General features: G+C 49.8%; 1 long non-coding RNA gene across 3 annotated transcripts in view; it reads right to left on the reverse strand.

Annotated features, from left to right (window-relative positions):
• Positions 1-5,472, reverse strand: part of LOC113959209 — a 6,640-nt gene extending 1,168 nt beyond the window's left edge. For all 3 annotated transcript variants that reach the window (XR_003531735.1, XR_003531736.1, XR_003531734.1), the window contains exons 1-4: positions 5,386-5,472; positions 4,023-4,172; positions 1,846-1,894; positions 1,140-1,271 (exon numbers count right to left, since the gene is read on the reverse strand). This is a non-coding gene — a long non-coding RNA (uncharacterized LOC113959209). The remainder of the gene's footprint in view (positions 1-1,139; positions 1,272-1,845; positions 1,895-4,022; positions 4,173-5,385) is intronic.
• Between the last annotated feature and the right edge of the window lie 21,064 nt (positions 5,473-26,536).

Raw genomic sequence — 26,536 nt, forward strand, 5'->3', positions numbered from 1 at the left:
GATGGCAAGCCTCAGCATTCCTTGGGGATGGCAAGCCTCAGCATTCCCTGGGGGTGCCGTTCCACACTGACCTTGTGGCTTCAGTGCTCCCTCAGTCCCAGTTCCAGTTGGGAATGTCTCAAAGAGCCGTGCGTGTTCCCCCTCGCACCCACCACTGGCACAGATGGGATGGGACTGACTTACTGGCTTTGGGATTCCTTGTCTAACAAGCAGGTGCGGGAATATCCTGCCCCAGGAATATCCAGAGTGCACCCCCTGCAAATTCCTGAGCCCTGTCCAAAAATCACCAGGTGACACGAGGGGTTTATCCACAGTGTTGTCTGTTCTCCATAATCCAGCACTTCAGTGACTCCAGAGTCAAATAAATCAGGATCAATCCCAGGTCACACAGACTGGGACAAACCGGCTGCTGTGCTGGAAAGGGTAATTCCAGAGGCTCATCTCCCATTACTGGGAATTCAGGGCTGCAAAGAGCCCGGCAGTGATCGATCCTGGATTCCTGCTGATTAACCCCACCCAACATTCACTGCCAAGTGCTGCTGCAGCACCTCTCTGGGAAAGGTGCCCAGTGCAGAGGGGATTCAGTGAGGTCCCTGCCCAGTTTCCCAGGATGGATGGGAAGCTGCCACGGACAGGCTGGATCTCAGGAGAACTCCCTTTGAGTAGGTTCCTGAAAGCTTCTGAAACAGGGACTTGTTCCCAAGTCTAAGGCAGCTGAAATCCCGTGGCTCGCCGGCCTTCCTGATAAAGTGCTGCAGAAGTGAGCTGGGTGTGGCAATCTTCCTTTAATCTGATTTCAGGGAACAGCTGGCTGAGATTTAAGCTAAACTTTAAACCAGCCCATGACACATCAGATGGAAAAAAATAGAACCAGAAGGTCCTTTTTCCCAGCTGAAACCTACTGGGATATTCAGGGCTTATGTGGAGATAAACCCCTCTGAGAGATTCCATACCAAATATCATGGAAATTCTGAGAGATGGAAAAGCAAATCAAACACTTTCAGAGGAAGTTCTCCCACCTTAATTCCCAAACACCCTCAGAGCTTGTCCTTAGCAGCTCAAGTCCTGCATGGCACAGAGCCAACACTTCGGCTCCAGTGGGAAAGGGACAGGAAATGCAGGATAAAGTTCCATCTCACCTTCAGCAATTCCCAAGCAGCTGATGACACTCCAGTGAAATCCTGGCCCGGGACAAGACTGTCCTGCCTGTGGATTGATCCAGCCTGTTGCTGTCACTGCTTCTGCTGCTTCAGGAACTTCAGACATTGTTTCTGCAGCCAAGACAAGGATTTCACAATTTATTTTCAGGTTTAATGCATTTTTTGTTGTATTTTTAAATGTGGTTGTATTTTTAGATTTTGCTATTTTTCTAGCTCCCTAAATTACTGCTCAGAAGCCTGATAAAAGTGGGTAACTAATGGTCTGTTTTGCTGTTACAGAACAAACCATGTGGTTTATGAAATTCTAGTATGAAGAACATAGAATCACAGACACAACCCCACTAAAAATAACTTCGTTTGTTTTTACAAGGTTTTGTCATGAGGTTTTTATTTACACCCAATACCTAAAATCCTTTCAGGAAAACCTACACAAATTTGGCAACAGTTCTCATTTCTCATAATTAGTGTTTGAGCACACAGGAATCATTTCAGGCAATTCCCTGCTGCCCACACAAGGTCACTTTGGACCTCTGAGTGCTTCCAAGTCTCTCTGTCAGATTCTCTGTCCCACTGACCAAACTGCTCCACGTTCAGCATTTGCCTGTTGTGACCAAAAACCCTCCCAAATGTTCATCCAGAAGAATGTCTTCTCTGCAGTGGTCACAGCTGTAAATCCAGTACTTACAGATCTGATGGCAGGAGGGATTCTTTTCCAGAGATACCGTGTGTTATTCCTAAAAAAAATGAATTTCAAAATACTTGTCAGTCACCAAATGCTTGCTGCAAGGAGACACCAAAAGGTGTGTTCACATCTGTCCTGAACAGTCTCAGTGCTTTGAAACAGTCACTCTAGGCAGGAATATTTTACACTGCAGTGCAAAAGCAAAGCTACTCTTGAAGAAGTTGTTAATACTGTTAAATAGCTTTGCTTGGTTTACCTGAGAGGCCTGCCTGGGATTGATGCTCTAAAATTTTTGCTTGTCTGAAAAAAACTTGCCTGAGAATAATGTTGTTAATACTTTTGCTTGCTTGAGAAACTTGCCTGAGAATCCTATAACCTTTAAGATAAGACACACAGTTTGTAGATGGAAAGGATGTATGTTTTTGTATTGCTTAAAAGGAGAAATTAAGCAGAAATTAGCCATCCAGGAACAAAGAAGAACCAGTTTCAAGACTTGGAAACAGGACAACTGAAAGGGGGCTGTTAAACATTGTTTGTTAAATCATGTACAGTATGAATAAGGTTTTTATAATTTTTCTGCTAACACTTAAATAGAAACAGTTAATAAAGAATTAATTTAGAATTTTTTTATGCTAAAGTTATGTATGTGGCCAACAATGAGTATAACCCTACATTTTTGCTCCACTTGCTGAGAATTTTATAACTTTTAAAGGAAGGGGAGCGGGAAAGGAACATGAATTTTGCAAACAGATAGAAAATATCTTCAAACTGTCAAGCAACCAATCAGCATTCAAGGCTGCAAAGCAAAAGACTACAGCACAAGAAAGGATTCATTTATGGACTAAAACCCAAAAGCTAAACTGTTTTAGAGACTGCAATTGTCACAAAAGGGCGCTGGATGGCAGCAAAGACTGTGAAATAATTACGGCAGCCTTGTAGAGTGTGGGCATGAACTAGGCAGGATTTAACAAGAAAGTGTAATGACTTTAGAACACAGAAGGGTTTTGTGTTTGTAATATTGTTGGAGCACTTATTATGGAGGGATTTATCCCCAGTGCACCCCATTGCTGTTATTAAAGGATGGATAAAATGTTGGTGTCGGGTTCAATCTTTGTTTCACTCTCCAGCAGACAAGGGGACTGAGCTAACAGAGCAAACAGCTCATTAACAGCCTCCTTTAACACCAGCTCGGGAGGGGTTGTTCATTTCAGCAGCATTTCTCAGAAGTGAGGTTTGCACTTCCATTTTTCTTTGACTAATGAAGAGTACAAAAATGCTTTCTTCATGTGCCCACAAGCCCACTTTGCAAACCAAAGACTTAGACTGGTTTGGGCATGTTTTTCCTAGCCCAGCTTGGTCAGACACATTCTGGGGATTGGGACATTCTGAAACATTTAGTTATTGACCTTTAGAGCACAGAAGCCAAACTGAAACGATTACAAGTTCCAAGGTGTAAAGTGTAAAAGAGTGAAAAAGTCTCACTGCTTTTCACTGAAGCACAATTCTAAAAATCCACAGTTGCAAAACTTCAGACTCATCTGAACCAAGCTTATCTGCATTAAATATTCAGTATCAGCCTTCAGGGAATCTGCCCTGGAAGAATACACACCTACAATCCAGGAAAACAGCCAAATCTTGGAATTCCCCACACCAGTGCTTCCTTTGGGGCTTGGTACTCAGAGACGTGGCAGTGACGTTCATTTGGCCTGAACAAATAATCAGCAACTTGTCACTCAAAGCCCAAGTGCAGTGGCTCGAGTTCACACAGGGACGTGGCAATCCCACACGAGACACAGCTCAGGGGATTTCTGCTTCCTGCACATTCACCTCCTCCAAGCCAACAGCATCCCTCATTTTTAGCACAGACGGTCCAGAGTTATCCTGCTGGAACTGAGACACAAGGAGCAGCCTGTAACCCTACTCAAAACAAATGCAGCCTTGAACAGCTACAAATCAAAACACTGACACGTCTGACACTGCCCAAAAGCAGCCAACTTCACTATGTAAGGAACTTCACTCCTAAATTTCCCGGCAGTTCCAAAGGGGGGGGGGGGGAAGATGAGGAGCACACAAAGGAGGATGATTGTTTGTTCAGATGGAGGGTTGAAAGAGCCTTAATCCCACAAATATCGCTCTCTCCTTTCAAACACAGCACTGCCCACTGGCATTTTGTTACTCACACAACCACCTCCTCTCGTTCTGGCGGCTGCAGCTCGAGCTGCTGGTGACAAACCCGGGTGTAAAGCCACAGGTGGGGAGAAGCCACTCACATGTCGTTGTGCAGCAGGTACAAAGCCATAAACAAGGGCTGCTGCAGTCCCTCCAGGGGCCTAAAAACAAACACAGGCCATTTGGGTACACATTTTAAGAGCAGTAGGGTACAGAACACAGCAGGAAGCCAAGTTTTATGAAAACTGAACACTCCAAGACAACCGATGGAAGTTTTTTCCGCATCCCATCATAGGTCTGGGCAACTTTTTTTATATCAATGCAGTTGTATCGTCCAATAAAGCTTCGGGCTGCCCAAACCATGCACCAGCCACTGCTCTGAGCTTGGGAATGGCAATGGGACAAAAGGCAAGGCAACTGCCGGGAATGTGGGGAGCGAGAACCAGCCCTCCCTAGCGGGGAGTGTTGGGAGCACAGCCAGTGCCACACTGCCCTCGGCACAGCCGGCCGGGAACAGCTGTACCCCGCGCTCCTCCAAAGGACGGGAATGCACCTTCACAGCTCCCGGCTGGAAGGGGAGCCACACTCAACTCTCCCAGCCCCACAAGGCACTCTCCTCCTCCTCTGGGCCCTGGTGCCCATCACCTGAGGCAGCAGCAGCTCCCGCTTCCAGCACAATTCCCTCCAGCTCCACAGCACCCCACGCAGAACTCAGGGCTACGAGGAGGCTGCAGCAACACGCTGGGCACACGAGAGGGACCTACGCTCAGCACAGGAACAGCAGCTGGAGCTGGATGCTGCTCCTCTGGAACCAGGGACCCCTTCCATTGCAGGAGGGAATTTTCCACTGCCCAGCTACAGGCCCGACACCAAAGTTCTGCTGGTGCCCGGGATCACACACAGGATCACCTGCTTCCCTCCACTTGCTGAGGCAGCCAGATCTAAACTCAGGATCACAAGAGCTCCCAGAGAGCAAAATTCGCAGCTCACACTTCTTTCAGTTCACTGCAGCGGGATGTGCGAGCTCCACGTTTAGACAAGCACTGGGAACTCCACAGAGTAAATCTCTCCAAGGGTACAAATTACTCCAAGGGTAAATGTCTGTGGATGCCATGCGGGAAGAGCCTGTGCTGTGCCCGTGGTGCCCCTTCCGAAGCCCCGGCTGCTGCCTGGAGCCCCGACAGTGCCCGCAGCACTTGGGCACTGCTCGGGCAAGAGAATTATACTGGAATGCACTAATTTGTGTGAAACTCGCGAGTTTCTCGAGGGCTTTCTGGCGAGCCCAGGGGGCGATTCTGAACACTGAGCCCTGCGCACCTCACACACACAGAGGGAGCCCCGTGCCCCGCCCGCCCCATCCCCGTGCCCCCACACCTCCAGCTCCCGAGCGAGTCTCGCCACCACCTCCGCCATCGTCCCTCACGCATGCGCGAGCTCTGACGTCACTTCCGTCGCCAGCCCCCAGCGACTTCCGCCCGGCTCTCAGTGCGCGGGGCCTGCGGGGGCGTGGCCAAAGCGGGGGGCGTGGCCATGGCGAGGGCGTGGCCATGGTACCGTAGGGGTTACGCGCGGCGCGCGCCCCACGGCCGCGGCCTGTCGGGGTCGCGCAGATGAATCCTTTTTAAACCGCCTTATTTCTGTGAAATAAGCAGAATTCCTGTGTCACAAACAGAATTATCTCCAGTTTGCTGTCTGCTGTATGAGATACACGCCCCCAGCCCGTATTGCACACGTCAGGGATGCACTTCAGGGAGAGAAAGTGCTTTCCCAGCTTCGTGCCTCTTTATAATGGGTTTTAAAAGTAGTTTTATGGTAGCGGTTCTTTATCCTTGTTCCCTATAAAATCCCCTGTTATGCAGAGCAAACAGTGTGGCCAGAGATACACCACAGAATCCCGGGATATCCTGAACTGGAAGGGACCCACAAGGATCACCCAGTCCAATTCCCGGCCCTGCCCAGGACACCCCAACAATCCCACCCTGTCCGTGACAGCGTTGTCCAAACGCTCCTTGAGCCCTGGCAGCCTTGGCGCCGTGACCAGTGCCCTGGGGAGCCTGTTCACCCTCTGGGGGAAGAACCTTTCCCTGATACCCAGCCTAACTGTCCTCTGACACAGCTGCAATATTTATACAATATAGCATTCAGTATATATACAAGAAATCATCTGTATCTCTGCCTATATCCTATGAAATAGCCCATAATGTGCTCAAATGTCATTTAACAGCACATGTGCTACTTTAGAGGTGGAACCACCCCTCTGCCGTGGCCTTTCTGTGGCTCGGGTTCCCATCCCCAGTGAGACCAGGGGGCTGTTCTGAGCACTGAGCCCTCTGCACCTCACCTGGGGTCAGCACTGGGACCCCCAGTCCTGCCCAACTGGCCCCAAAACCAGGCTCATGAGCCATATTTCTGACTGGAGGAGGGTTGAACATGTTTGCAGCCCGGTTTGAGGCAAAGGAATTGATGGAAAATGGCAAGATTGTCACCAGATCTTCGCAAGTACCGGGGCCGCAGATATAAACTCACAGTTTTAGGGTAAAATTAACCCTAATGAGGAGGCTCATTTTCTGCAAACCTTTGCTTTCTGATATGATGAATTTGCTTTCCACGAACATCCTCACCCCAGGTCACAAGGCCTGACCCCACCACTTCTCCCCACCTCCCATCCCCAGCACTGCCCCAAACACCATTCCCCAAACCATTTATTCCTCCTGTGGAGAGTTTCCCCAAGCTGTGCTCCAGAGCTGCACCACCTGACTCTAAAGTTAGGATGCCCTGTGCAAGCCTGTTCCAAGTGTGCCAGGGTCGTCCAGAGGTGCTCCCCACACTTCTGGGTTGAAACAAGGGAAAAAACCAGTAAAAATTGAACAGATAAGAGGTTTCCTCGAGAGGGCAGTAGCTGCAAGGGAAACTGCCTAAAAATCCAAGGAAACTGGACATCCATACATCCTACTGTCCCTTTCATGCAAGAAACTCTTTCCATTTCAAGGCAGCTGGGCTTTTTTTTTCTTTTTTATGTTTCTTTTTGCTTTTCATTATGTTTTTAGAACAACAAAGAAAGGGTTGCTTCCCAGTGTGCTTAGCTGAACACCTCTCTGGAAGCCATTCCTTGGCATGGGGACAGCCAGAAAAGCCGTATCCTCTTTCTCTTTTATAGCCTTCCCTCCATCCCTCTCCTCTTGCCTTCCTTTAACACCCTAGGGTACATGTCCCTGTGATTCTGGACCACGTCCTCACCTCTCTTTCCCTCCTTTCCCAAAGCTGTTTAAGGCTCTGATAGTATTTTCAGGGAGGAGACATGCCAGAAGGGAATACTCTTCTTTTTGCATCACCAAAATAAAATGCAGCAGGTCTGTTGTATTTTCAGGGTTATTAAAAATCCGGGAGGTTTGGATGCTGTTTCTGGGGTTGTCTGGAGCTGGTGTGGGATGAGCTTGGCCTCTGTTTGGTGGCATCATCCAGCACCTCTGGAAGCAGCCCAGGAAGTCACTTATTTTATTCAGGAGTTACTCTTCATTTTAGACACCAAAACAAGAGGCCAGACTCAAAACAGATGAGCACATTGGAAAGTCTATTCCACGGGCAAAACTGACCACGTTAAATTAACAGGAAGGCTTCCTGACTTGACAGGATCCTGATTTGTCTTCGGCCCAAAGGCTTGAAAAGCACTTTAAGAGGTGGCCACCAGCTGCTGTAGAAGTGTAAACTAAATTTAATGAGATTTTTATTCAGCTCCTGGTGACGATGGCAGGAAAATTTCAGCAACTCATTTGTGGCTTGCGTGAATTTTAGTATGGAGATGGAAATGGATCCCATTCTGCCATGATTTGAAAGCAATAACAATACGTTTCCAAGGAAGATTAGCAGAGATTTCGTGACAGGGCTTTATTTTCCCAGTCATTTCCATGTGCTGCCTGTGATCTGGAGGTGCCCTCTGGAAAGATGATTGCGAGCGGTTTCCCTTTCTTATCTGCTTCAAAAGCTTTGTGGTGGAACAAAAGAATCATGATGGGGAAATTAAGATGCAATGGAGCGATATAGAACAATAGGACAGTTAATTTAATGTGCAAGTTAAAGAAAACGGTGCTAAAGGGTCAGGTTGAACCTCTCCACATCCTTCCCATCCCCCCAACACCCTGACTGATATTGTCTGGGTTGCTCTGAGCACAGGCTGGATCCAAATATGTTATTTCCTTCCATGACATCAAAGGGGAAAACGCCTCGGTTTTTAGGAGCTGTGTCCACGAAAGGAAACAGCGAGCAGCCGCTGGGAAATGATCATTGCTTTTTCCCCAAACACGTTTTTTTAAGCTATTTCATTTTCATAAGGGCGTCGGTTTAAACTGCAATAAACAAGAAGCTCTCTGGGATATTTGGGATATTACATTTTTTGCTTTCCTCATTCTTGTTTCATCAGCTCCACGCTGAGTTCTCGGTTATCCAGGTTTATAGTACAGCACTTTGCTGCAATTAACTGGCACAGGCTGCCCAGAGAAGCTGTGGCTGCCCCTTCTCTGGAAGTGTCCAAGGCCAGGTTGGACAGGGCTTGGAGCAACCTGGGCTAGTGGAAGGTGTCCCTGCCCATGGCAGGGGGTGGAGCTGGATGGGCTTTAAGGTCCCTTCCAACCCAAATTCCAGAATTCTGGAATTCTACGAATTAAAGGAAAAATCCCTGACTCAGGGGGGCTGAGGAGTTTGCAGGATGTGTAGGAGCCCACGAAGTGACCAGAGTGGCATGAGGGGCTGAGGACTGTCCACCCACCTGTCCTTGTCCATGGGACTCTGTGTCTTTCTGCTGCTGCTCCAGAGCAAATCTCCTGAGCTGAGATTTGGGGGTCTCTGAGCTGCTTTCTGTCCGCCCTGAGCACCTTTTTTCCCCTTCTTCTTGTCTTCCCCAGGAGTAAGCAGGAGTGATGGTTTCTGCCAGTGGATCTGGAGGCAAAGGCTGCCCTTTCTTAACCTGCCAAGGGGATAAGAGACTCAGTGTGGATTTAACCTAAGCTTTGTTTTTATGACTCTCTAGGCTTGTCTGTGCATTTTCCTGGTTTTGCTTTGTTCTCCGGGATCCTAAGCCAAGTTTCTGTCCCCTCCCTGGCTCCTGGGCCAGCAGTTCTTGCTTTCCACATATTTTAATCCTCTATGGCAAAGACCTTTGGTAGTTTTGGGCAACACATCAGCTCTTCTCTTGGCTGCATCTTCACCACGCTGCTCTTTTGCTTGAAAATCCTTGAAATCCACCAAATTTGGGGGGATACAGAGAGGATGGGGATTCCTGGTCCATTGTAGGGTGTTTGGGAGATCAAGCATCCAGCAAGGAATATTTGTGGGGATGGAGTGGGAGGATCCCAGGTGAATCTCGGGATGTCTGAGGGATAGAGTGGAGGTCTGGTCCAGCCAGGGCATTTGGGGGATGGGGCAGGCAGGTCCCTGGTCCAACATGGGTGTTGGAGGGTATGAACGGGGGGTTCCCTAGTGCAGTAGGGAGCATTTGGGGGATAGAGTGAGTGATCACTGCTCCAGCTGGGGCATTTGAGGGATGGAGCTTCGCTGTGTCGGAGCCCCTCTCCAGTCTATGCCCTTATCAACAGGATGGGATGCACACTGGGAAAAAGCCCAGGGGCTTCCTCCTTTGGCCTCCCAGTTTGTGCTGGGGCTGGCTGGGGCCACATCTCTGCCCTGAGCTGCCCCATGCCAAGCGAGGTGGGATGAGCTTCCTGTGCCAGGGAGGGAGATGCTCCTGCAGAACCCTGCTGCCTGGCTCAGCATCCCTCCTGAGGGAGCACGATGCATTGCCGTGTCTCGCGGGGCTGGTAAATGTGCTAATGCCCCGTAATCGCACGCGTGTTAACAAACACCTGTTCCCGCCACAGCCACCGGGACACCGGGCCAGCGTCTGGGGGAGTGTAATAAAAGCCCCAATTAGGACGCGGGCTTTGATCTCCGGGAGGTGAAGGAGTTCAGGCAGCTGTGCCGAGACCTCTCCCGCAGCCGTTCTTCTACTTCAGTAACATCCTTACAAAGAAGATCCTGTGTCCACGGCGCCTCGTTACGGCCCTTCTTCCCAGCCCGCGGCCACCTGTCCTTCCGTGCCGCCCCAGCGCGCCCGCCGGGGTCCCTGCCCGGGTCCCCTCCCGGGGCCTGCCGGCAGAGGGGCGCGAATCGGATTTCACGGCTCCGACGCCTGCAAAGAGCTGCCGGGCTTTGCTCTCCATTACTCAAAGTCCCCGTCCCAATGGGCTCTTTGTTCCCACGGCACGGCCTGCCAGCAGCTGGGTTCTCCATCCAGCCGCGCTGGGATGCAGGCGACGGAACGGGGAAGCAGCCGGGACACGGGACCCCCTGTGCACATCCCTGGGGACTCCAAGGGACACTTCCCGTCCTGCACGGGGTGAAGAACCCCTGCATCCCACACAAGGATCCTGGCCCAGAAGAGATGGAGGATCGCAGCAAGGTGAAGGGTCGGCCTCTTCTCCCAGGCAACCAGCAAGAGAACAGGATGAAACAGCCTCAGGCTGTGCCAGGGGAGGTTCAGGTTGGACATCAGGAAGAATTTCTTCATGGAAAGGATTGTCAAGCACTGGAAGGGGCTGCCCAAGGAGGTGGTGGAGTCCCCATCTCTGGAGGGGAAGTACTTCTTAAAACAAAGTTAAGAAACCTTTCCAGACTTCAGCCACACTTTTCCCATAATTCCTGGAATAAGGTGGGTCTGAAAAGGAAGAGAGATGGATATAAAACAAGAGGTGGGGAAAAACAACTTGGAAAAGCAATCGAGCGTATTTCCATAGGAATAAATATTTCATGGCACAGGCAGGCACACCCCAGGCTATTGGTCTGAGCCCCTGTGATGGGGAGGTCGCTTCCCACCCCTCAGTGGCTTCCTGTCTCCAAAGGCAATGGCTTGAAGGGCCCACAGCCCTCCAAGACCATAATTAAGCAGGATCTTTGCTTCAAGCCTGGATGTGTGTGGTGGGAGCTCCTGCTGTTCCTGCTATTCCAGCCTGCACTGGTCTGGAGAGGGTCCTGCCCCATTTCCTTGCTGGTGGGGGTCTCTCACCTCCATGGGGACGTGGGGATGAGACCTGCCCATCTCCAAAGGGACAAGTGGCAGGGGAAGGGTTGTGGCCACCAGGCCCTGGCAGCTCCCCACTACCCTCTCTAGTGGCTCATGGTTTGGTCCTCAAAGTTTGCTTCAGGCAGCATTTCCCAAGTAAAACCCCAAAATATCTATTATCTTTTTTTTTTTTTTTCCATTTTATTCCCATGGAAAAAGCTAGAAGAAAGGAAATCCAAGAACAAAGGGCAAAGACACCTTCTACTCATGGGAAAAATCTTACTTTTATGGGAGGAAATCTGCCCAAGATGTGTTGGCTGAGGGTGGAACAATGATATAGGTGCTCAGTGGTCTCTGGTGCACTATCTGCTCCTTCTCCCTGCCTTTTGCTGAAAAGAGCCCCTTTCACATCAGTAAGGGGACAGCAGTGTGGGGAGACGGGCTTGGAACACAGGCTGGGCCACCAAATTTGAAAGGAATATAATAAGCTGTGAAGGAAAGTCAGTTGTTTAAAAGACCAAAGTGCTCTCAGTCGGTACTGAAATAATCTTCCAAAAAAAGAGCCACACACACTCCAGAAACAAAGGAAATGTGTGACAGAAACAGCATCAAGAATGTTAATTCTTTGATTGATTATTGCTGAATCCCCAGATTCCCAGCTTCTTTGGGTGTCACTACAGCTGGGAAAGGCTTCTCTTGCGTCAGCCTCTGTTTTGCCACTCTGCTGTGGTTCAGTCTCACACTGCCATACCCACTGCAGTGAAGCCACCACCATGATGAATCCCCATCCCACTCTTCCCTCCTCACACCCTTTGCCTTCACAGTTACTGGCACTGACCAGGGATTTTTTTCATCAAAAGCTGCCCAAAACTAAGTTGAAACTGCCCTAGGAGCACATCCATCCCTCCCAGAGAGCTGGGGTGGGGGGACACAGCAGAGAGGACCAGACCCACTGCTCAGAGAGTCCCCTCTGGGAGCTCCTCTCTAGGGGGATATTTGGGGATGCACCCAATGTCTCCATATTTCACATCACTATTTAATTTAAGTCACGGAGCTGTTTATCCTGTAAGAACACCGTGCTTTTTTAGTCATTTATTTACAGTATGAGGCATTCCCCACATGCATGAACTGCTGGAGACCATAGGACAAGCCTATTTATTTTGGACTCTGGTCCAATTTACACTAACCAGGGAGCAGGGATCCCTAAAAAGGCTGGTGAGTGGAGCAGAGCCAGCCTGTGGGCTCTAACAACGCAGCCATTATAAAGTCCTGTGCATCACCCCCCATAAACACGTGCTCTGGATTTGATCTGGAAGCAAATCTGATTTAGATGGGTCTCTTTTTAATGTGCATTCCATGGGTGGGAGCCCACTGGGAAGCACAGAGCCAAGGACTCCACACCACTAGTCCTCATCATTTTGTCCCCACAGGGTGTGCAAAGCTGGGGGCGAAGAGGTGCAGGTACCTCTGAGTAATGGGCATCCCTCAGGAGGGATGTGGTGGAAGGCACATGGGAAACACTGGCTTTGGGGTGGAAAAAAAGGGTTGATCCCACATCTGGGTCGGTTTGGCGCTGTGGGATGTCAGGTTTCCTTGCCATGCCTCAGTTTCCCCCCTGCAAAGCCAGATGCTCCTGCTTTGCACAGAGCCTGGCAGACAAAAAGACATGATGCCAACGTTCACCAACGCCATCAACTCCATCAGAAACTCGCTACTGTTTCATCCCATTCCCAAATACTCATCTTCTGTTCTATAAGGAGAAAAGTAAGATTTAGGAATTGTTTTACAGGATGCATTTCCCTCTGTGGCACCCCAAAGCTCTCCTAGGGAACCTGAAACACCAAACATCTGGGTGCAGCAACAAATATTAAGAAACAACAGTACATTCATTGTTTTGCAGCCTTTTATAATCCATTCAATGATTTTTAAATAAACTGCATGGAAAACGATAGAAATTCCAGGCCCTGGAACCCATTATTCCCACATGCCAAGCCTGACGCCACTAAGTGTAGCGAGGACTCTGAAGTTAATGAAATTCCTGCCTGAACAAACTTTTATCCTGCTGTTTGGTAAAATGACTTGTGCATCTGAACAGCAACATCACTCAAGCTGTTAAGACATTGTCTGTGGAAAGGAAGGCAAAGGAGCAGGAGGAATATATTTGCTAAATTGAATAAAAGCAGCAATATTTATTTAAAATATATCTTGATTAGGTCATTGGAGGTTGTTGAGTTGAAAGCACGAGGGTGAACTGATCAACTGCTGTGCCAGCAACTGAGGTCTCCAAGTTAAATTTATCTCCAAATTTTAACTGATTTTCATACAAAACATCCATACACCACTCCACCACACCTGGAAAGGCTCCATTCCTAGAGCCTCTGTGAAAAAAATGTTTCATTGACAGTCAAATGAATAAATGACTGAATCACTTCAAAGCCCCCAAAGGAGCATTTTTTTCAAGAACACATTTTAGATGACAGCATCCGCCTCATTTCTTAAATTCCTGATAATCCTCCCATTCTGATGAAAGATCTGTTTTGCACAAGAGGAGTTTTGCAGAGAAGAAACTTGCCCAGCTGGCCCTAATTAAGGTTTCCTTTGTCCAGATGTAGCATATTTCTAGAGCTGGGTTTTTAAAACCCTTGTGTGTGCTCCAGCTTTCCTCCACAGGGCTGGAGAATGCCCTTGGAGGGCCGGAGAGCACTGACAGCTTTTGAAGGCCCTTGCAGGGAATATATATTGATTATTGGCATTGCATTCTGCTCTTTTCCCCATCCCTGGAAGTGTCCAAGGCCAGCTTGGACAGGGCTTGGAGCGATCTGGTCTAGAGGAAAGTGTCCCTGCTCATGGCAGGGCGTTGAAATGAGATGAACTTAAGAATTCTCCCAACACAAACCAGTCTGTGATCCTGTGACATAACCCCAGCAGTTTTCCAGATGGACTTCACTGGCACAAGGAGCCTTCTCCTGCAGGGAAAGGGCGCAGCAGGAGGTGAACATCACCTGGCTTTAACCACATGCCAACTCTTAATGAAGCAGAGGGGATGTTAGCCTGCTGGCAAACACCCCCAAAACCTGGCTGTCGGCCACACCTTTCCCTCCCCTGGGAAACCTCTGCGTTTCTTTGGGAAGAAAACCATTTCCCCCAAAGAACGCTGGTCTGCTGCTGAGCCACACAGCACAGAAAGTATTTTGAACTGGAGGCTTAAGGGTGGTTTCTTGGAAGAAATCACTCTTGCTCTGCTGCTCTACTAACATAAGCCTGGAGGACTTGCTGCATATTTTCCCCCACTGAACATCATTGGAGTTGTCCCTTCCAAGCCCGTGCCTTGGAAGATTCCAGAGCTGTGCAGTCCCAGAGCCAGATCCATCTGAGAGGTGTGTTTTCAGGTCTCTGAGTGCCTCAGCAATGCCCTGTTACTCTTCACACCCATCCTACAGCTTGAAAAATATAAGCTGTTGAGTGCAGGAGGATGGAAAAGCACCAGGAGGAGGGTGGTCAGCTGATATTTTTAGCACCTGCAGAGGTTTCAGCCTGGAGGACGGGTGGGGGGATGAACACCTTGTGCCATTCCTGGGTGGAGGGGAGGATGGAGCGTGCCTGATACCACGGCACAGCCATCTCCCAACAAGTCCTGCTCCCTGTGCAGGCATCTCTCCAACACATCATAATTTTTGCCACAGGCTTAAGGCATGGGCAGGTCTGGTTACTGGTTTCTCCATCTCCTCTGAAACTACCTGAGGCTGACACTGAGCACTGCTCTTGGGAGAATAATCTTATAAGGCAGAGAAAGGTCTCTCAGATAACGGGAGATCATAGGATCACAGAATGGTTTGGGTTAGAAGGGACTTAAAAGATCATCCAGTCCCACCCCCTGCCATGGGCAGGGACACCTTCCACTATTCCAGGTTTCTCCAAGCCCTGTCCAAGGTGGTCTGGAACACTTCCCAGGACAGGGCAGCCACAGCTTCTCTGGGCAACCTGGGCCAGGGCCTCACCATCCTCCCAGAGAAGAATTTCCTCCTAATATCCAATCCAAACCTGCCCTAATCATCATCATCTCCCTTGCCTCCTCTGAGGGTGTAAACTGGCAAAATTCACTGATTTCAAGGGAGCCCACTCCAAGGTGCCTCCTGAGGTTCACCTGAATCTCCCCTCCCTGTCCCCAAGTGCTGCCTACCCCACTCCTGGGTTTCTTTTCCCTCCTTCTCCTCAGCATTTAATGAACATAAATAAAGCCTGGAGTCCTCTCCCGCTGTTTCCCTTCTCGTCCTGTACTGGAAAGGCAACAGAGTCCCGTTTTTTGTACACCCAGCTCTCCTTTTCCATGCAGAGCTGACCTTCAGCCCCAGCCAGACACACAGCAGTGAAGGATCTGACTCCATAGGACTTTGCAAGCCGTTACCTCACGAGGGCTTGTTTTGCCTTGTTCCTTTTCAAAACAGAGAGCACACGTGCCATTCCATGGAACAGATGGCTGGCTCTGTCCTCAGACCCCTCTGTCCCCCCCACATGTGGGCCTGCAGCAGCATCCTGGGTTCAGGACCTCGCAGATGGTCTGGGTAAACATGGTCGGGGGGAACGGTAGGGAGGGAGGAAAGGAGAGATGGATGGATGGATGGATGGAGGGATGGGGTAAAGGCTCTGGGCCCTCCCTGCCTTGGATGTGGTGCCCAAGCATTTGGTGCTCCATGAAACTGGGAGAAAAGGGTTTCACCTCACAAGGACTTACAGGGGGAGCATCCAGCCACCACCAGGCTGCAGCTTCATTTTATGTGACAGCAAGAGCTTCAGCTGGGATGTTTTACACCTGCACTGAGTCAGTGTCCAAGCACTGGAGGAGTCTCCAGAGAGGGCAGAGGAGGTGAAGGTACTCATGGGGTCACAGAGAATATCGGGTTCATGGAGGGGGACCTCCTCTCGTTTCCTCCTCTGCTCTCCCCTCGCTCTTGGGCTTGTTCTCCCAGAGCAAGTGCAGCCGGGCACAGCTCCATCCTCAGGCCAGATGGCCAGGGCTTCCCAGCCTGACCCTTGGCTGTGCTGAGCAGCTCTCCAGGCTGGCTCAGGGCAGGTGTGTAGGACAAAACCACTGACCCTACACTCTCGCTGTGGTCCCTGCCAGGCCCTGGGAGGCAGGACTCGATATTCCCTGAACAGCATGTTCCCTGAGTCAGGGTCATTCCCAGTTTCTCCCAGTCTGGCCCACAATCATGAGGCAGACCCAGAAAGAGGGGCCAGCATGGGAAGCAGCTGAGTGGGATTGTTTCCAGACCGGTGCAGCTGGGGAAAGTTTACTTTGCTAAGCTGCTACTGTCCCAAAGTTATTAAAGGCACACTTGGTGCATTAGCCCCTATTTTAGCCATACTGGTAAAACTTGGCACAGACCAAGCATCACATCAAAGCCAGGAGGAAATGCATTTTTTTGGTTGGTGAGCCTCAGAAATTGTGCTGCCCCATTGCCCCAAGGGCTGCTGCATCCCCCACAGCCCTGCCACTGGCACTATCCAGCACCCTGAACAGCCAGCCATGGATGGCTTGGCCCTGACCCCCTGGCCAGGGGCAGCCCCCTCATCCCTAGGAAGGGGTAGCCTCCCTGGGTGGGATTTCAGTCCCTGGCACCAGCCTGCACTGGGGGGTTAAAATGGGGATTTCATTAATGTAACTTATCCCAGCAGGCTCTGGTGCATCGGGAAGCAGCATCCCCTCCCTTCCCATCCCCTTCCCCTGAGTCATTTACAGTGGGGCTGAGCAAAATAAGCCCCACCCTGGGAAAGCCCTTTAGTGGCTGCAACATCCCCCGGAGCTCACAGCTGACCCTGGGGGTAGCTGAGACCTTGCAGAGCCACTGCACTCATGACACCATCGAGGAGATCAATTTGTTTGCTTGGGGCTTCCTCATCTGCTCAGGGAGCTCCCAGTGCCAGGGCTGCCATCCCAACCCTCACAGGTCACTCTTAATGTGCTTTTAATGGCTGTGTTGGGGCATACAGGACTGGCAGGACTGGCTCACCTTGAGCCCAACCTTTTGCAAAATCTACCTTTTTGCTTCAAGATTTTATTGTATTTCATAGAATCCCAGAATAGCTGGGGCTTGAAGGACCTTAAAGGCCATCTCATTCCAATCCCATTGCCGTGGGCAGGGACACCTTCCACTAGATCAAGTTCCTCCAAGCCCCATCCAACCTGGCCTTGAATTAAAATTAGGATTTAATTAAAGTCAGGATTTAATTTATGTATATTTTTATATTACAGATTTATAAAACCTGTGTGTAGGACTGATGCTGCCTTCATCCAGAGAAACCCTTGGTTCTCTCCTCAAATATGCTTCTACAAACCCTTGGGTACCTTATTAACTGAGTAAGGTACACTTACAGACAGACACCAGGGGAACAGATCCTCAGGGGATGGATTCCTTTGAACCAGGATGGTGATGCAGACAGACAAGCAGATAGATCATATTTACTGAGCCACAAGCTTTGGAGAGGAAGAAAAGGAATGTCAGGTGACATAACAACACCTTAGGCTGCCCACAACACTCCCAGAGCGCCAATCCCACTGCACAAAGACACATCTCTAACCGTGAGACAGCAGCTATTTCCCCCTCATTTCAAAAGCTGAGCACAAGAAAAGCCCCTCAGGTAAATGGAATGCTCTGCCCCTGCCAGAAATGGATACAAGGCCAGGTTAAACAGGGCTTGGAGCAACCTGCTCTATGGGAGGTGTCCCTGCCCATGGCACAGGGCTGGAATGAGATGAGCTTTAAGGTCCCTTCCAGCCCAGGCCATTCTATGATATATGTGAATATATGTAGGGATTAAAGGCAAGTCTCTTCTGTCTATATAGAATATATATATTCTATACATAGAATAGTTTCATAAACCATCTTCTTTTCTTGTTCTTGCTGCCCTCTCCATATTTCATTCATTCCCTTGTTTTCCTCATGCAGTGGGGCTCCATCATGGCCCTTACCCACACAATAATTGGGAAGCCTTTCTTCACCAAGAATTTAGAAATATGAAGCATTTTACCACTGCTTTTTCAGTACATATTATTTCCTTTTTGACTTCATTCCTTAAAAAAAAGTCAGAATCAAGCACTGCAGGTGGGTGGGAGAACAACATCTGTCCCCAGGCCTTGATCTGGCTGTGGTTGCTGATAGAACATGCCAGTCCTGGGGGGAAAAGGGATTGCAGGAGCTGGCCAGGACCCAGCTCCAAATGTAACTTCAGAAACAACTTGAGAAACTCCTGTAAATAAAATTCAGGGCATAAAGCTGCCTCTGAGTCAGGCCTGGCAGAGAGGAATCTACCTCCAAATGGGGCTTTTCCCCCTGTGTTTTCCCTCTGGCATCCTGCTTCTAATATGACAGCAATTAAAAGCCCTGAAAAATGGATGGAAATAATTTAGAAGAGGTCTCTATTAGATCTGCTCTCATTAGCACTGCAGGCTATTTTTTCAGCTGCTAATTGACAGCTGCCTTCCATATGCAGTGTCAAAAAATAACATCACCAAGGCATTTAAGGAGGGATATTTTACCAGGGGCTGTCTTGTCGGCACACCAAGGAGCACAAGAAGGGTGACAGTCACACAAGCCCACCACGGGTGCCCTGATGTCAGGCAGCTCCAATTCTGAGGATGCCATGTCCCGAGGACTTGGGACACACCAGGTCCTCCCTTCCCACCCCCTGTGGGACCACCTGATGTGTGTCCGTGGCAAAGAAGGGATGCCCTCAGCACCCAGAGGGTTTGGAGCCTGCACGTTCAGCAGTGCCATAAAAGCACAGAGCATGGCTCCAGGCATTCACTTCTGCAAACCTGCCCTGCCTCAGGGAAACCATGGGAGCCCTCCAAAGGTAGAGGTTTCCACCAAGAAGTGTCCCAAGGAACCATTGAGTAGAATCAGTAAGGTTGGAAAACACCTCCAAGACCATCAAGTTCAGCCTTCAACCGAACGCCACCACATCCATTAAACCATTCTAGCAAGTGCCATGTCTATTCCGTTTTTTGAACACTTCCAGGGATGGTGACTCTACCAATTCCCTGGGCAGCCTGTTCCAATGCTTAACCACTCTTTTAGTGAAGAAATTTTTTCTAATATCAAACGTGAACCTCCCCTGGTGCAGTTTGAAACCATTTCACCTTGTCTTGTCACTCATGCCTTAGCCCACTGGTGTGTTCTGCCTGCAGGTGTCATGGATGTTCCTTCCTATTGCAAGAAAAACTTTGGACAACACCAAATACAGCCAAGAGATGAACCGCCCTAAATTTTTGTGAGGGGTGCTTACTTTGCACCGAAAGCCCATATGGGTGGGTTAGCCAGGAGCTAGACCTGACAGGGAGACAGAGGCACCTGGATGAACGTCCAGACTCAGGGACACCACACAGTGAGCAAGTGGGTGGTCACATGAGATATTTACTCAGTGGATTTACACAGGAACAGCCTTGGAAGCCAGGAAATGGAAAAAATGACTGTGTGCCAAGGTGGGCATTACACTAATTGGCTGTTTAAACCAATGATTGATGAACTGTTGGTTTTCCTTTAGCACTTCCCCTGGCACCCAACACAGACTTACTGCTTCCTGCAGAAGATTTTTACAGAAAGGGCTGAAGATGTTCCTGAATTTTAACTTGTGAGCCCATACTGAGTATCCCTTAGACATAGGAAGCTCCTGGACAGCTGATCTTGGATTTCTTTCCTGGGGAGGCAAGAGCAGCCCAGCTATCAGGCTGGAAGCTGTGATTTGGCTTGTCTTCTACCTGAACTGCACGGATCAACAGTGACAGGAGCAGGGAGGGGAAAGCCATCAGCTGGGGGCAGTGATCATCCAGCCCAGCTCTGAGGGTGCCCTAGGGATATGTCAGGTCAGCCTGCCTTCTCTGAGGAAACAAATGGGTCTGCTGTGGGAAATGCATGCTGAAATATCTGGCTTGGTGTTATAGAACTGCTTTCATCTGTGCCTTTGATCTTTGAGAAATTACAGGTCTGCCCATGGCTGCTGGCTCCTTCAGGCAAATACTGATGTCACCACGTCTCCCATTTCCCCTTTGAGCTTTCTAGGTCACAGAATCCCAGAACAGTTTGGGTTGGAAGGGACCTTAAAGCTCATCCAGCTCCACCCCCTGCCCTGGGCAGGGACACCTTCCACCAGCCCAGGTTGCTCCAAGCCCCGTCCAACCTGGCCTTGGACACTTCCAGGGATGGGGCACCCACAGCTTCTCTGGGCTACTAGTCACCTCCAAAAGGGGTGACCCCTGCAGTGTCCAAGCCACAGCACCATCACTTCTCCTGGTCCTTTCCAGACATGGGATAGCTAAAGGCAGATGAGCATCTGGAGGTGCAGAGGGACATGGATAGTGCACCAGAGACCACTGAGCACCTATATCATTGTTCTACCCTCAGCCAACACATCTTGGGCAGATTTCCTCCCGTAAAAGTAAGATTTCCATTGCTAGTAGATCAGTTTTCTTCACCACCAACACAGAAAATCAGGTGCCCGACACTTGGACACCGACAAACAGGCCTTTTCCCCCACTTGAAGTGATGCAGGTTATTTTTCAGGCTCTGAGCACTCACTTATTTGGGCCTGTCAGCACCAATAATGACAACCTCTGCCAGTGGGTGGGAACAGCCCATCAGCCTGGTGCACAGAGCTGGCTGTGATTTACAGAGAGCCCACAGAGTGTAGATCTCACATCATTTCAAGCAGGGTTATTTTTTACTGTTGCTCCATGCTGTAAATTTGTCTTCGCGTGCCATAATTAACAGCATTGCCTTGCACAGGCAAGGTGATTTACAGGCCTGGAAATAGCTGCAGCAAGGGCATTGCCAGGGAATTCGGGACAGGGGCTGGGGGAGGCAGGAGAGCAGCCTGGACCACACCGGTGGGTGCCCACGTGCTGCCCCACGCTGTGCCCAACAGCAAGGAGAGGGCTTGTAAGGCAGCGATATGGCTTCTGCTGGTCAACAGCTGGCTGAATATGAGCCCAGCTGTGCCCAGGTGGGCAGGAGGGGCAATGGCACCTGGCTTGTATCAGCAGTAGTGAGGCCACAGGACCAGGGGTCATCCCTGTGTACCTGGCACTGGTGAGGCTTCACCTCAAATCCTGGGTTCAACTTTGGCCTCTCATGACAAGAAGGATATTGAGGGACTGGAGCACATCCAGGGAAGGGAACGGAGCTGGAGAAGGGGCTGGAGCAACAGGAGAGGCTGAGGGAGCTGGGGCGGCTCAGCCTGGAGCAAAGGAGGCTCAGGGGGGATCTTCTGGCTCTGCAACCCCCTGACAGGAGGGGGGAGCTGGGGGGGGTGTCGGGCTCTGCTCCCAGGGAACAAGGGACAGGAGGAGAAGAAACAGCCTCAAGCTGTGCCAGGGGAGGGTCAGGTTGGATATTGCGAAAAACTACTTCACTGAGAGGGTTGTCAGCCACTGGCAGGGGCTGCCCAGGGAGGTTTGGAGTCCCCATCCCTGGAGGTGTCCAAGGAAGGATTGGACATGGCACGCAGAGCTCTGGACTGGGTGACAAGGTGGGAATTGGGCACAGGTTGGACTTGATGGCCTGGGAGATGTTTTCCAACCTCAGTGATTCTGTGATTCTGCCCCCTTGAGTTCTTATTTCATGGTAGTTATCAGATGGAGAAACTATTGCACTAAAGTAATCATTCTCTGGGCATAAAAGAACAATGACAGTTTCCCCAAAACAAGAGCACGGAGTTATCCAAAACATAAATAGAAACAGAGCCATGGCCAGACTTTGTGGTTATTTAAGAGAAACACGCAAGAGATCAAGTTCTGCAGATAACTTAGCTGATCCTCGGCTGCATCACTGACATATCTCCATAGGTTCATCCCTAAATAACTGACCTTCAGAGCTGGATGGGAGTTCTCCCCCAGAATAACTCCTCTGGTGAGGCAAATGCAATTTCTGAAAACTCTGAGTTTTCTGCAGGAAAATGTTTGAGAAGCCATTTTCCCTTGGGAGCAAACAACAAAAAACCTCTCACAAGCCAAGCAATATTTCATTTCAGTTCAGTTTCTTTGGAATAAAAGCCCTGCAGTTCGTGAAGCTGAGCTGAGATCCTAAATTTCGTCTATTTTGCACTAACCAGAATCTGCAAAAATGTTGCTGTGGTGCCATTTGTGAGCTGTTAGTCAGGCTGGGTTCATTTCCCATGATCATTTCCACAGCCTGGTTTACCTGGGGTCCTTGTGAATCAGGAGAAACACAGCATACCCCAGGAATTTCAGGTATAGGGGATATTTAGTCACGTTTGCAAATCCTATCTGGTAGAGGCTGGGGATACAAAGGAGTCCCTTAAACCCAAGGTGCCCAATTCCGTAAATGCCAAATGATATGGAAGGATATAGAGGAACTGTGGCTGCCCCATCCCTGGGAGTGTTCAAAGCCAGGTTGGGCAGGGCTTGGAGCAACCTGGTTGCTCCAAGGGAAGGTGCCCCTTAAGATCCTTAAAGGAGCTTCAAGGTCACTTAGTTCTAGCTCCCCCATCCCTGGGTATTTGTGTGTATGGATGAGCTCAGTGGATGCTGGACATGAATTCTTGGTCATCTGGATGTACTGGTACAACCTCCCACACGGACATTTTCATCCTGGTATACAAACCCCTGTTTTAATGCAGATGATCTCAGTTTGGAGGAAATGAAAATAAATCTCTGTTCCTATCCTGTAATGAGTATTCTGCTCTGGGAATCCATTCGTAGGACTGTCTGGATTAGCTACAGCAGAACAGAGAAGAGATGTCTACTTTTGGGAAGGAAAACATGCTATCCTGTTTCACAGCTCAGGGAGCACCCCTGGGTGCCCAGCAAAATATAAGGGAACACACCTCTTCTAATTGCCCCTTATTTCCCCATCATCCTCTGTAAAATCAAGCTCAGGCCAGCACCTGACCTGTCAGTTACTCAGGTTTAACTCCCTAAAACACAGAAAAAGTGCTCTCCCTCCCAGTTTATGTCCCAAATGCAGGAGGCAGGAGCCCTTCATGCTCTTTGGAGCTCTGCTCCATCAATACCATTTGCTGAAGCATGATAAAACAGCACTTACAGAAAATAACCACTAACCAACCCCATCACCCTGAGCATGGGCTGGAAGGTCCCCAAAAAGCTCTGCCACTGGAAAACTAACCTCACCTGGTCAAACCCCAGCTTGGGATGGCACCCTGTCTAGCACTGGGGAGAAAATACAGTAGAAAATTACTGCTCTGAGCTCAAACAACACATCTACTTACATCTGTCTGTCTGTATATCCTTGCTTCCTTACCCTCCAGCCAATCTGCCTGCCCAGCCAGGCTCTCATAGGAAGCTGCAGCTGCCTATTTGCCTCTGCCCAGCCCTGCCTTCTTGCAGAGCACCTGGGTGAGGAGCAGGACCTCTTCCCTTCCTGCTTTTCCAGGGTTTGCTGAGCCAGGAGGCCACCCAAGAGCCTGCTCATGGCAGTGGTTCCACAGGACACGTATTGCCAGTCACCAGGGGCTCAAGCACACTCACAACTGTGCTTATGCTCAAGCACACTCACAACTGTCACAGAATCCCAGAATGGTTTGGGTTGGAAGGGACCAAAGCTCATCTCATCCCACCACCTTTCACTAGCCCAGGTTGCTCCAAGCCCCATCCTACCTGGCCTTGCAGTATCACCAGGATACTCTTTGGGGTCATCGTCTTCAGCTGGATGATGGCCACTGATTCCACTTGAATCTTGCAGAGCAGAGATTTATTCTGCAGTCTGTTTGCTCTCATAAGTGAGCCAGACTAACACGAAGGACCAGGGTGTAGCTCCCTACAGGGATCTGTGCTCAGGGACACTGCCAAGCAGCCCCAGAGAGGTGGGGACAGCAAACTGGCTGTGAAACCCAGCTAGAAAGCCTCTGCAGGAAGAAGTTGCCCGACTTAAGAAGCATAAAATCAAAATCCTTCCCTGGACAATATCCCTTTTGTTTAAGGAGGAAAGTAGTCCTGAAAAAGCAAAGTTTTTCTCTTGGAAAACTTGAATAGCCAAGCCCTGGGAGACTGCTGAACTCACTTTCCACAGCCATCAGGAGGAAGGTGAAGCTGAAATACTCCATCCAGGAAAGGCCCTCAGGAAAACAAACCCTGTTTGTTCCCTGCTGATTTTCCTGCTCTTTTTTGTCCTTGGGAGGAGGGGAACCCTCCTGGTGCAGTCACCCACATGGGGAGCAGGGGCCCTTTTCTACTCAGCTCCACCTGCCACCAAGTTCCACATCCTTTCCCTGCCGCAGCCATCCAGCCCTGCTTAGCCCTGTGTGTCCCACAGACACCTTTCCCCTGGTCCAGCCACTTCAACAGAAACCACAGGCCCAGCACACCAACCCTTCCCAGTTTATTTAACATAACCCTCCTCAGTCAAACTCTGAGAACAGCACAGGAAAAGGGAAAAGAGCCAGAACAACAGGATGAGCTCCTTTGTGCCCAAGAAAAGCCCTTGGGGAGGGGGGTGTGGGTCAGGAGCTGCAGAGTATCCAGGTACGCATGAAGATAAGCCCACATTTTGAGAACTAGATGCAAGATTTGGGGATATTTTTCCATGGGAGTAAGTGAATTACACCACCCAAGCACGTTAGCTAAAAATAAATAATTAAATAAATAAATAAAATCTCTTTCCAGACCAGCTCAAGGTGGAGCTGGAGATGTCCCAGTTAAAGCAGAGGCTGTGGGGGAAGAACCTGGCTTTTTATGAAGCTGAGCCCCACATGCATGCTGTTAACAGACATCCCTCATCTGCACATCACGAACACCCCAGGGCTAAACAGGATTCCAGAACAAGACAGACCCCTCAGCCCATTATCCCCAAAAGCCAGGACCAGGTGCCATGGGAGGCGGGGAGCAGAGCAAGGGAACCCCAAAGGATTTGCCCCACAAAGCCCCTACACAGCAAGTGGCCCAGGGCTCAGTGACACCCACTGTCACCCTGGGACAGCCCAAGGACACACACACTACAGGTCCTGCCCTGGGTCCTCACCCTTTGGAAGCCAGCAGGACTTTTGCCAACCACACAAACAGCAGCAGGCTCCAGAAATGGCCTTCCCAGCCAGACACACAGAGCTGTTTTAACTCACAAACCCAGCAGAAAGAAAAGAAATAAAATCATTTGGTGTTTTTGTTGGCTCCCTTTTTTGCCAGGTTAGTGAATTAAATCAGGCTCTGACAAGTGCTGAAGCCAGCACTAGATAAGCAGGGAGTGCAGGATTAGAGCAAGGATGATAAAAAGGGGAAACCTCCTTGGTTTTTTAAAGCACTGCATTGATAGATCGCTTCCAGCTGCCATCCCAAACCCAAGTCCTGGGAGCCAGGATGGCAAGAACAGCCAGTTGCTACCAAAACCACCAGCCAGTAAATGCAAAGGTTAAGAAGGAAAAGAAAGAGCAAAACACAACCTGTCCAAGAAGCAAGTTCTGGGTTGGGCAGCCTAAGAGCTTCATAAAACCAGCTAGAAGACATAGCCCATTCCCTCAACAAAAAGGGGCTGTCAGGAACCATTGCATTTGGCCTCAAAATCCAAATTCCAGCCCCGAACTCTGCTTGTGGGAGGAAAAAAAAGCAGCCAGCCAAAAGCAGAAAGTGGAAGGCTCTTTGCATTGTTCAGGTTGACCCTCAGAAAGAGAACAGAGGAAACCCTAAAGCGCCCCTCTTGAAACATCCCCAGGCACCTACTCATGTGACAGAGAGCTGATACCTGAGGATCACCACACAGGTGGTCTTGAACAGGCTCCTGGGCCAAGGAGGGAACAAGGAATCCAACAGTTACTCCTCTTCTAGGTCCTGGCATCTGTGTGTGTGATAGATAAATTAAGTCTTCTCCAGGGGGCTGTAGGCAAGAGGCTCTCTTGAAGTGCTTCTTCCCATGGACAAAAATTGCTCAGCTGCATTCAAAGCAGCAGCAGTGGCATTTGGGGTGGGTGGAACAAGAGAGAGGCAAAATAGGAACGATTGAGAAAAGGTGAAATAACTTCAAAAATAAAGCAGAAAAGGCAGCAGAAGAACATTCTGGGAGCAGATAGAACAGGGTCTGTCTCCTTCCTAGCTCCTCTAACCACCAGGTACATCCACTTATCCCTACCAGGGGCTGCTGAAGAGCAGGTCCACAGCTGCGTTTCATTTACAAACTCCCTCTGGGATTCTGCAGATCCTCTTCCCTTCTCCATGTCAAGCAAATGCAACATTTCCAGTCTCTAACTGCCTGCCTTCCACCCTTCTACCTGCACCTCCCTCCACCACACACCTCAGAGGCAGAGGCAAGAAGAGCCCTCGGTGCTCAGACCTTGGGAGCACCACAGCTCTATTTATTGGCAAAAGGGCCCCTGTCTGGTGCTCCCCACAGCTCTCAAAACCCCTGGTCCCAACACCTGGGGGCCCACTGCATGTGCTGCTACCAAGCATCTCTTGGAGCAAATCCTCCTGAGCTAAATCATGGCCACTGCCAGCACCCAATCCCCAAAGGCCTC

This window comes from Corapipo altera, unplaced genomic scaffold, assembly GCF_003945725.1.
Source record: "Corapipo altera isolate COAL_440 unplaced genomic scaffold, ASM394572v1 183, whole genome shotgun sequence".
Lineage (NCBI taxonomy): Eukaryota > Metazoa > Chordata > Aves > Passeriformes > Pipridae > Corapipo > Corapipo altera.